At 37.7% G+C, this 9,872-nt stretch overlaps 1 pseudogene; it reads right to left on the bottom strand.

Moving 5' to 3' along the window:
* The window catches only part of LOC106847067 (amine sulfotransferase-like), a 175,475-nt pseudogene that overhangs the window by 79,247 nt on the left and 86,356 nt on the right, over nucleotides 1–9,872 (bottom strand).

Consider the following 9,872-nt stretch of genomic DNA (forward strand, 5'->3'; position numbering starts at 1 on the left):
ATCTTTAGAGTAGGTCAGGAAAATAAGAACAGGCAACATCTCCTCCTACGTATTTAAAATACTATAAAACACATATAATCAACATGATTTGTTACTAGAACAAAAATAGATGAAAGTCTAGAAAGGAATCTTAGTACACAAATGAAAATAATACATGACTTCAAATCATTTGGGGATTTATTCATAAAATGATTGAATAATTAATGTACATGAAAGGCAATAATTCATCCTGCTATTAGCAATTTTGAAACTAATATCCTAATAAACTAAATATATAAAATTGAAAAAGTAGCTGTACGTAGAAGAGAAGTAAATATATCACACGGGTTTTATGCTCTTAGGGCAGATTTGACTTTTCTAAGTAAGACAACAAATCTAAATGCCATAAACCGATAGATCTTTTTACCTCAAAATGTAGATTTCTGTACAGTGAAAGATACCATAAAGAACATGAAATGACACACCACTAGCCCACATAGGTAATGACTACATACCTTCCAGCATCCAGACCTCTGCCCTTTGCAAGAAACCCCAGCAGCCAGTGAGAGAATAATGAGGAGAATGTAAAGAAAGCCCCCCTAAGGAGTTTAAAACCTGTTTACTTAACTAACGAATTTCTCACATGAATTGCAAGAGAAACGGATCCTTACATTTGAGACTGAAATTAGTAGCCTGAAAGATAAAAAACAAAATGCTCAAAGCACAGACAGAAACAGAAATCAAGAGATGAAGATTTGAGAGCTTTTAAATTTGAGAAGAGGCCCAGGAGAACTGCTGGCATGGGAGTAATTCTAGAAGGAGCAGAATTAAGAGGATGGCTTCTGTAGTCAGATCATCGTCGAAACCAGCCAGGCCACTTATCACTTGTCTGACTGATGGTTAATCTCCGGACACCTCACTTTTAGTGGTGATGCTGACAACATCTAACTCACTAGGTTCTTTTAAGGCTAAATAATATGAGTATTATTTTCTATTGCTTCATAACAAATTACCACGAGTTTGCACTTCAAAACTCACCCATTTACTCTCTTAGAGTTCTGTAGACCAGAGGTCCAGCGTGGCATGACTGGGTTCTTTGCTTAGGGTCTTCAAGGCTGAAATTGTGCTGGCAGGGCTGTGCTCCTTTTCATAGGCTCTGGGGAAGAATCCACTTTCAGGCTCATTCAGGTTGTTGGAAGAATTCAGTTCCTTGTGGAGACACCTGAGAGTTCCTGCTGCTCCACCTCCTCTCCTTCATTAGGGTCATCACTCACTGTCTGCCAATCCAAGAAGGATGACGTAGTTTTAGCTTGTATTTCCATGATTAGCAGCAAATAGAGTGTTTAAAAATATTTTTAATTCCACATTTAATTCCCTTCATGATTGCCTGTTCATAATTTTGTTCTTTGTTCTATTATGCTATTTATATTTTTCTTACTAATTTATAGGAATATTTACACATAATGAATTCTATTCTTTGATGGTTACTTGCACTGCAAATAGCCTCTGTTCTATGGGAATAAGGTGAAATTTTAATTTTTGTAGTCTTCCAAAGTTAAATAAAAGTCACAAAATAGGACAAGGAATTGTGTGTACTTTTTACCCTAATCTCCAATTATTTATATATTACTCCAATTGCTTCACCATTCCCTCTCTCTCTTATTAGTGAAATCAAGGCCCTTTATGTCTAATTACATGTGTGTATTTACTAAGAATAAAGATGTTTTCTTACACAAAAACAGTATAGTTACCAAAATCAGTAAATGTGATATTTCCTGTAATAATAATACTATTATATAACCCACAAATATATATTCAAATTTTTTCAAGTGTCAGAATAGTGGCCTTTATATATATATATACATATAGTTTTTTTTTTTTCCTGGGACAAGATCAAATCCAGGATCAGGCATTACATTTAGTTGTCATGTCTTTTTAGTCTGGGTTAATCTGGAGTGGTCTCTTCTCCTTTCTTGATGTTACTTGCCCATGGTATTTCTGGATAGTACATGTCAGAATGTTGTTCATTTTGAGTTTGCCTGATGTTTCCTCAATATAGAGTAAGGCTGTACATTTTGAAAAAACATATAGCGAAGGTATGCGTCCTCAGTGAAAATAATAAGAGGCACATTATGTTGGTATATCTCAATATTAGTGATGTTAGCTTTGATGACATGGTTCAGTGGTGTCTGCCAGAGTTTCACACTGTAAATTTATTCTTTTGTCTTTTGTTACTAACAAATTAATAGTCTCTGGGAATAGACTTTGAAATGTAAATATGCTGTTCCTCATTCAAACTCTTACTTGTTAGTTTTAAAATAAATAGGTGATTTTCCCCGTGTTTTCTTCTGTGTTCATTACTTGATATACAATTCCAAAGAAGATATTCCTTTCTTATTCATTCTTTCATTCATATCATTATAGATCAGGGGCCGTCTAACTACAGATGTGGGCCAAATCCAGCTTGTTATTTGTTTGTGAGTGGCCTCTGAGCTAAGAGTGGTTTAACAATTTTCTATAATTGAAAAATAACTAAAAGAAGAATAATATTTTGTGACACATGCAAATTGTATGGAATTCAAATTTCAGTGTAAATGAATACTTTCACTGGCACACATGCCATTCATTTACATATGTCTATGGCAGCTTTTTAAGTACAATGACCCAGCTGATAATGTGACAGAGACCATACGTGGCACTCCACATGCTCATTGCTTCGCACTTCTGCTTGTTCCACTACAAAGCACAATGATGTCATTATAACTCAGCAGTGTTTCATGTGCCATGTGTATGATCAGACTCTGATATTTTATTTTTCTATTACCAGTGCATACTCAACATGTAAAACCAAGAAATCAAAGAAAAGTAGACTTGGAATGTCATGCTTTTAAGGCTCAGTGGAGTATGAATTATCTTTATTGAAGAAGTTGGTAAAGCATCGTGTTTCAACACAATGTCACTGGAGATGTGCTAAAAGAATTCAGTCTACGTCAATATTACCAGTCATCACGACAAGTTCAACTCACAGGAAAGAAATGGCGACAAAGATTTAAAGCAGAATATCTGATCACAGCAGAATTTCTTCACAAAATAAAAAATGGAACAGAGGCTGTAATCAAAATAAATTTGTCAGTGATTCATTTGTTAGCCAAGCGAAGTAAGCTGTTTACTGATGTTGAGTTAATTAAACAGTGTTTGAGTAAAGCAGCTGAAGAAATGTGTCCACAGAAAATAAACTTGCTTAAGACTGTAAACAGCTCTCGCTGAGTTTACTCTTGTCTTAGCAGATGTGTACTACAAAGAATTGTTGTAAACTTTTATTAGTTATAAAAAGTTGTGTAAACTTTTTTCTTGCTTTTATGTAAGTGCCTACAAAATAACTTTGATCCTGCCACTTGGCCAGCAAAGCTAAAGGATTTACTATCTGGACCTTCAAAAATTTGCCTACTCCTGGTATAGGCTCATGTTTTCTTATTTTGTTCAAATATATAATTTTTCATTTATTTTAATATTATGTATTTATTTATTTTAAGACTCAAATTTTGCCAGAAACAGTCAAACACAAATACATCCAAGTTGGCTCTGGTGTCCTTTTGACAAAATCTCCATATTCTTTGAGTACATCTTTACTTTCTGGTATAATAAGATGTTCCAGGCTCATTTGTACTTTCCTTGCCCCACCCCTGCAATCAGCCATTTCTCCTGATTCTTTTAAATACAGAAAAGTTACTGAGAATCCATGATCTTGGCTTTCTTAAGTGTGCTCAGTGCCTTGACTTCTCATTGCTTTTAGGTCCCACAGCAGACACAGTTAGGAAATAGGACATGGTATAATTTGATGAGATATGATATGATGTGTTCCCAATACTTCACATCTTTGAGTTCTTAGAAGATATAAAAAAAAATGAAGTGATTTGTGGAGTAAAGAAGAGGAACAAGTTATTGTATCCAGTTCTACAGGGCTTTACAAATACTTTCTTCCATTTTGCCTTTAGTTAACATTTGGACAGACCGTTATTGGAAAAGGGCACACCCTCCAAAATCTTAGAATACTAAGATTCGCTAAACATTGGAAAGTTCCATGGAACCATAAGGTTAGTAAAAGTCTTAGTTGCTGGATACCATATTGCTGTTTGGTATGGAAATGATGAAATTAAGACCAGTCCTTTGGTTAGGGGGATGGCCTGGTGGTGCAGCGGTTAAGTGCGCACATTCTGCTTCTCGGTGGCCCTGGGGTTCGCCATTTGGGATCCCGGGTGTGGACATGGCACTGCATGGCAAGCCATGCTGTGGTAGGCGTCCCACGGATAAAAGTAGAGGAAGATGGTCATGGAAGTTAGCTCAGGGCCAGTCTTCCTCAGCAAAAAGAGGAGGACTGGCAGTAGTTAGCTCAGGGCTAGTCTTCCTCAAAAAAAAAGGCAATTCCTTTGGTCACAGATGCAGTACTGTCTTATTTGGTCATGTTAGTACAGACTGTTCTAGAGAGAGAAAATGGGAAAAGATCTCAAGCATCTCAAAACGCTCCTAAAGCATTCAGCTCAATGAAAATTTCTTTTACGAAAGCAGAAATTTTTGGTGGAGCTCTTCGTTTTATAAGTAGTCTACTTCCATTGGTTTTTACTTTTCAGGCTATACCACTCTCACAAAATGGACTTTGACTTAATTTAGTACCCTTATGTGACACAAAAGAAGGCTGAACATTTATAAGCTTAAATCACCTTCAGGTTAAACGCTATTTCCTTCAGTAAAGATATTTACATGAAAGAACTAAAAGCCTCCCCTGGGATCAAATTCTGTGTCTGGAAGAAACTTGAGAATGATTATCACAGAGCAGTTTATATAGGCAACATGTGACTGAAGAATGGGTGAATGTCTGAGGGAGATGTAAGGACAGGTCTGAGACAAATTTCATGTTTTTTAGAATTCAGAAAAGATGGTCTGGATCTTCTGTGATGTCTACTTTAAAAACAAAATACAAGAGTAGAAGAGCATCGCTTGTGATGGACAACTCTGGGCATTTTTGGGAAATGAATTTAAATACATAGTGAATTTAAAGGTGCTTGGAGAGGATGTGGAGAAAAGGGAACCATCATACAATGCTGGTGGGAATGCAAAATGGTGCAAGCACTATGCAAAAGAGTGTGGCGATTTCTTGAAAAACTAAAAATAGAAATACCATATGATGTAGCTATTCTACTACTGGGTTTTATCCACAGAATATGAAATCAAGAATTCAAAAAGGTTTTTGCACCACTATAGGCACCACAGCATTATTCACAATAGCCAAGACAAGGAAGCAGCCCACGTGGCCATCAACGGATGAATGGACAAAGAAGATGTGGTGTATATATACCCACAGGATTGGATAAAGAAGATGTGGTATATATACAATGGAATACTACTCAGCCATAAAAAACACAAAATCATTCCATTTGCAACAACATGAATGGACCTTGAGGGTATTACGCTAAGCTAAATACGCCAGACAAAGACAAACACTACATGATTTCACTCATATATGGAAGATAAACACATAGATACAGAGAACAGATTGGTGGCTACCAGAGGGGAAGGGGGTAGGGTGTAGGGCAAAAGGGGTAAAAGGGCACATATGTATGGCGATGGACAAAAACTAGACTATTGGTGGGGAAAACCATGCAGTCTATACAGAAGCTGAAATACAGTAACATAAGCCTGAATTTTACACAATGTTATAAACCAATGTCATCTCAATAACATAATTTTTAAAAAAAACAGGAGTGGAAGTGTATCATTGAGGCTGGACAACCCCAGGCATTTTGGAAAATGAATTTAAATGCTCAGTGAGTTTATAAGCACCTTGGAAACTGTCATAACCATAGCTAGTTGTACATAGGATGGTGCAAATAATGACCCGAAGAAGGAATACCAGGCCCCTAAGACAGGTCTCAAAGATTTTACTGATCATTCTTTTTTCAAATACATCTTGTCGTCTGTAATATAGTTGCTAAAGTTAAGTAAATATGTCTACTGGGTACATGCAGTTCTCTTCACTTTCTCCATCAGTTTTGATACCTTTGCTGTTTCTGTAGAGACTCAATGTCCTTTTCCTAATGTCAACAAAATCTTATGAGTTTATTTAATCAAACTGAGTTCCCTGCTGACTCCCTAGAACACGGCTCATCAGCCAAGACAAACTCTATAGGGAGTATTTCTATCTCAGCAACACATCAATCCTTGTCATCCTTAAAATCCCATCAGAAGTGGATTTTGCTTCATCAGTTGATCTGCAACAGTGAGTAGTTAAAGGGTAGTCTTCAAGCCTCTTTCAAGTCTCACCCTCTCTTCAGCATACAAATGTACTTATTTTGTTCTCAATTTTCTGTTTTTCCTCCTTTTCTTTTGGACTTCATCACAAGAATAAGAGGGAGAAACAAGACATCTTTTTCTCTTTATACAATCACTGTCTTCTCTATTCATGAAGGAGATGAAAAAAATATGTGAGTAGCCAATGCCGAGATCTCAGATGAATCCACCCCAAACCCCACTGTTTTTCCCTTATTTCTGTGGCGCAACAGCTCTTATCATTGTCTGTCTCCTGAGACTGTGCAGGACAAACTGAACATAACAAACAGCAAACGAGGAGCGATGTTCATAATGTTTGTGTGGGCTGCCTGATACTGGTTCGTCTGTTTTCAGCATCCTGAGTTTTTGGAATTGGTGTGTGTATGTGTGTGTGTGTGTGTGTGTGTGTGTGTGTGTGTCTGTGGGTGGCATTGTGGAGTGTCAGGGGAGTGTGATAGTGAATCACACTTTCATCTTTGCCTTTCACTTCAACTGTGTTTCCTACTTATGGACTTCTCCATTTGTACAGTGTAAATTCTCCCTTACACACTCCAAAGGCTGAGTTCCTCGAGGTTTTTCCTGGAAAATTTGTGATGCCCATGTCAAAATAGGTCTTCATCTACCTCAATTGAAACCATTCTTTGTGGCTTATCAGCCAGTCTAGTCTTTTCTCAATTCTCTTTAGTTGAGGTTGTCTGGACTTTGACTTGACTGAGGAAACCTCTACTGGCTTAGTAGGGCCTTAACTGGATCTTTTAATTGAGAGTCAAATAACATCCCACAAAGGCTTCTCTGGAAGTTGAGATAAAATGTCCGCTGGAACCAAAGGAGTGCTTTATCACTATTTTGGTTCACATATTTTAGTGGGAATGGAGGGGTTGATAATATGTAGATTTCCAAATAACTCTTCTCAGAAATTCTGATTCCATCAGTCTGGTAAGGGGCTAGAAAATGAACGCTTCCCCAGAAACCCTGATGATTCTAAGACAAATGATTTTCTCTCTCACCCAGCAAAACTCACCTTGGACTTTGCCCTATTGATCAGATGAGTTAGACTGTTTGTAAGGGAATTGAATGTTTTTTTGACGTGCAAGTTACATAAAGCCATATTTGCAATTTTTTGAGAAGTTTATTTTCTTTGTGTGCACTTCAACTTTTTAAAGTATATAACTGAAATATACAGGCGTACATTGAAGGTATTGAGGGGCAAGTTCCAGACCACGGCAATAAAGGGAATATCACACTAAAGGGATCCCACAAACTTTTTGGCTTCCCAGTGCATACAGGAGTTATGTTTACACTGTACTGTACTCTGTTAAGTGTGCAATAGCATTATGCCTAAAGAGGATTGTACGTACCTTAATTAAAAAATACTTTATTGTTAAAAAAGTTTACCTATCATCTGAGCCTTCAACCAGTTGTAATCTTTTTGCTGGAGGAGGGTCTTGCCTGGATCATGCTGGCTGCTGACTGATCAGGGTGGCGCTTGCAGAAGGCTAGGGTGGCTCTGGCATTTCTTAAAATAAGACAACTATAAAGGTTGCTGCATTGATTGATTCTTCCTTTCACAAAGGATTTCTTGTTTGTAGCATGAGATGCTGTTTGATAGCATTTCACCCACAGTAGAGCTTGTTTCCAAATTGGAGTCAATCCTCTCAAACCCCGCTGCTGCTTTTTCACCTATGTTTATGTAATAGTCTAAATCTTGTGTTATCATTTCAACAATCTATACAGCATCTTGACCCAGAATAGATTCCATCTCAAGAAACCACTTTCTCTGCACATCCATGGGAAAGCACTCCTCATGCATTAATCACGAGATTTCAGCAATTCAGTCACATCTTCAGGCTCCCCTTCTAATTCTGATTGTCTTGCTGTTTCCACTACATCTGCAGCTACCTCCCCCACTGAAGTCTTGAACCCCCCTCAAAGTCTCCACAAAGGTTGGAATCAACATCTTCCAAACTCCTTTTCATGGTGATATTTTGACCTCTTCCCATGAATGACGAATATTCTTAACGATTCTAGAATGGTGAATCCTTTCCAGAGGTTTTATTTCAATTTGCTTTGCCTAGATCCCTCAGAGGAATCACTACCTATGACAGCTATAATCTTAGGAAATGTGTTTCTCAAACAATAAGACTCGAAAGTCAAAGTTACTCCTTGATCCGTGGGCTGCAGAGTGGATGTTGTGTTAGCAAGCGTGAAAATGACATTAATCTCATTGTAAATCTCCACCAGCCCTTTTGGGTGACCAGGCGCATTGTCAATGAATGGTAATATTTTGAAAAGAATCTTTTATTCTGAGGAATGGGTCTTAACAGTGGGCTTAAAATATTCACTAAACCATGCTATAAATAGATATACTGTCATCCATGCTTTGTTGTTGCATTTATAGAGCACAGGCAGAGTAGGTTTAGCCTAATTCTTTAGGGCCCTAGGAATTTCAGAGTGGTAAATGAGCATTGGCTTCTACTTAAAGTCACCAGCTGCCTTCTCCCCTATCAAGTGAATCAGACTACCCTTTGAAGCTTTCAAGCCAGGCATTCAGTTCCCTTCTCTAGGAATGAAAGTTCTTGAAGGCATCTTCATCTTCTATTTCATCTACGCTGAATATCTGTTGTTTGGTATAGCCGCTCTCATTAATTACCTTAGCAATACCTTTGAAGCACAGCAAAGTGAGGTGCAATACAACGAGATGTGCCCGTGTGCTGGTTGTAACTTAAGGTTCTAGAACTTCTGGGATTCTCTCATTTATGTAACATTCAAGAATAGTTTCCTCAGGCAGAGCTAATAAAGAAATGCTCGGCTGGTCTGATTTTGGAATAGAAATGTCTTTAGACTATTTTTATTTTGACTTTCTTACTTAGATTTATTTCAGATTTCTAACAAACTTCTACTGGAATATGGAGGAAGTGCTATGCAGTAGCTTGCAACTATACGAGAGCAACATTTCCAAAGCAAAACCAATTGGTATCACTCATGCAGAGCATTTTCTACAATGCATTTGAAACAGTGTATCAGATCCCAAAGCCTAAGAAACTTCTTTCAAATTTAGCAGATTATTGAGGTTGGCCTGGTGGCAGAGAGGGTAAGATCGTGTGTTACGCTTCTGCAGCCCAAGGTTCGTGGGTTCTGGTCCTTTCTGTGGACCTAGCCACCACTTTCAAGCCATGCTGAGATGGCATCTCACATGCAAAATAGAGGAAGATTGCCAACCGATGTTAGCTCAGGGCCAATCTCTCTCACACACACAAAAAAAGAAGTTCGCAGAGTATTCATGTATCAGGAAAAAGAAGAAATAAAGAGCATATTCATCAAAGAATTTTCTATTTCTATAACAAAAAATAAAGTGCAAAGAATAAAAATATAAAATCCTAAGAAACCGTATGTTAAATGGATTAGAAGCATGGACTCTGTGGCCTAACTCCCTGGCATCAAATCTTGCCGGCTCTGCCAGCTGGGCCACCTTGAACACTTTGCAGAAACTCCTGTGCCTTAATTTCTCCAACTGTATGTTTAGAATCATGATAACACCTCCCTCATGGGGATTTAGAAAAACTGTTTAA

The sequence above is a fragment of the Equus asinus genome, chromosome 24 (assembly GCF_041296235.1).
Source record: "Equus asinus isolate D_3611 breed Donkey chromosome 24, EquAss-T2T_v2, whole genome shotgun sequence".
NCBI lineage: Eukaryota > Metazoa > Chordata > Mammalia > Perissodactyla > Equidae > Equus > Equus asinus.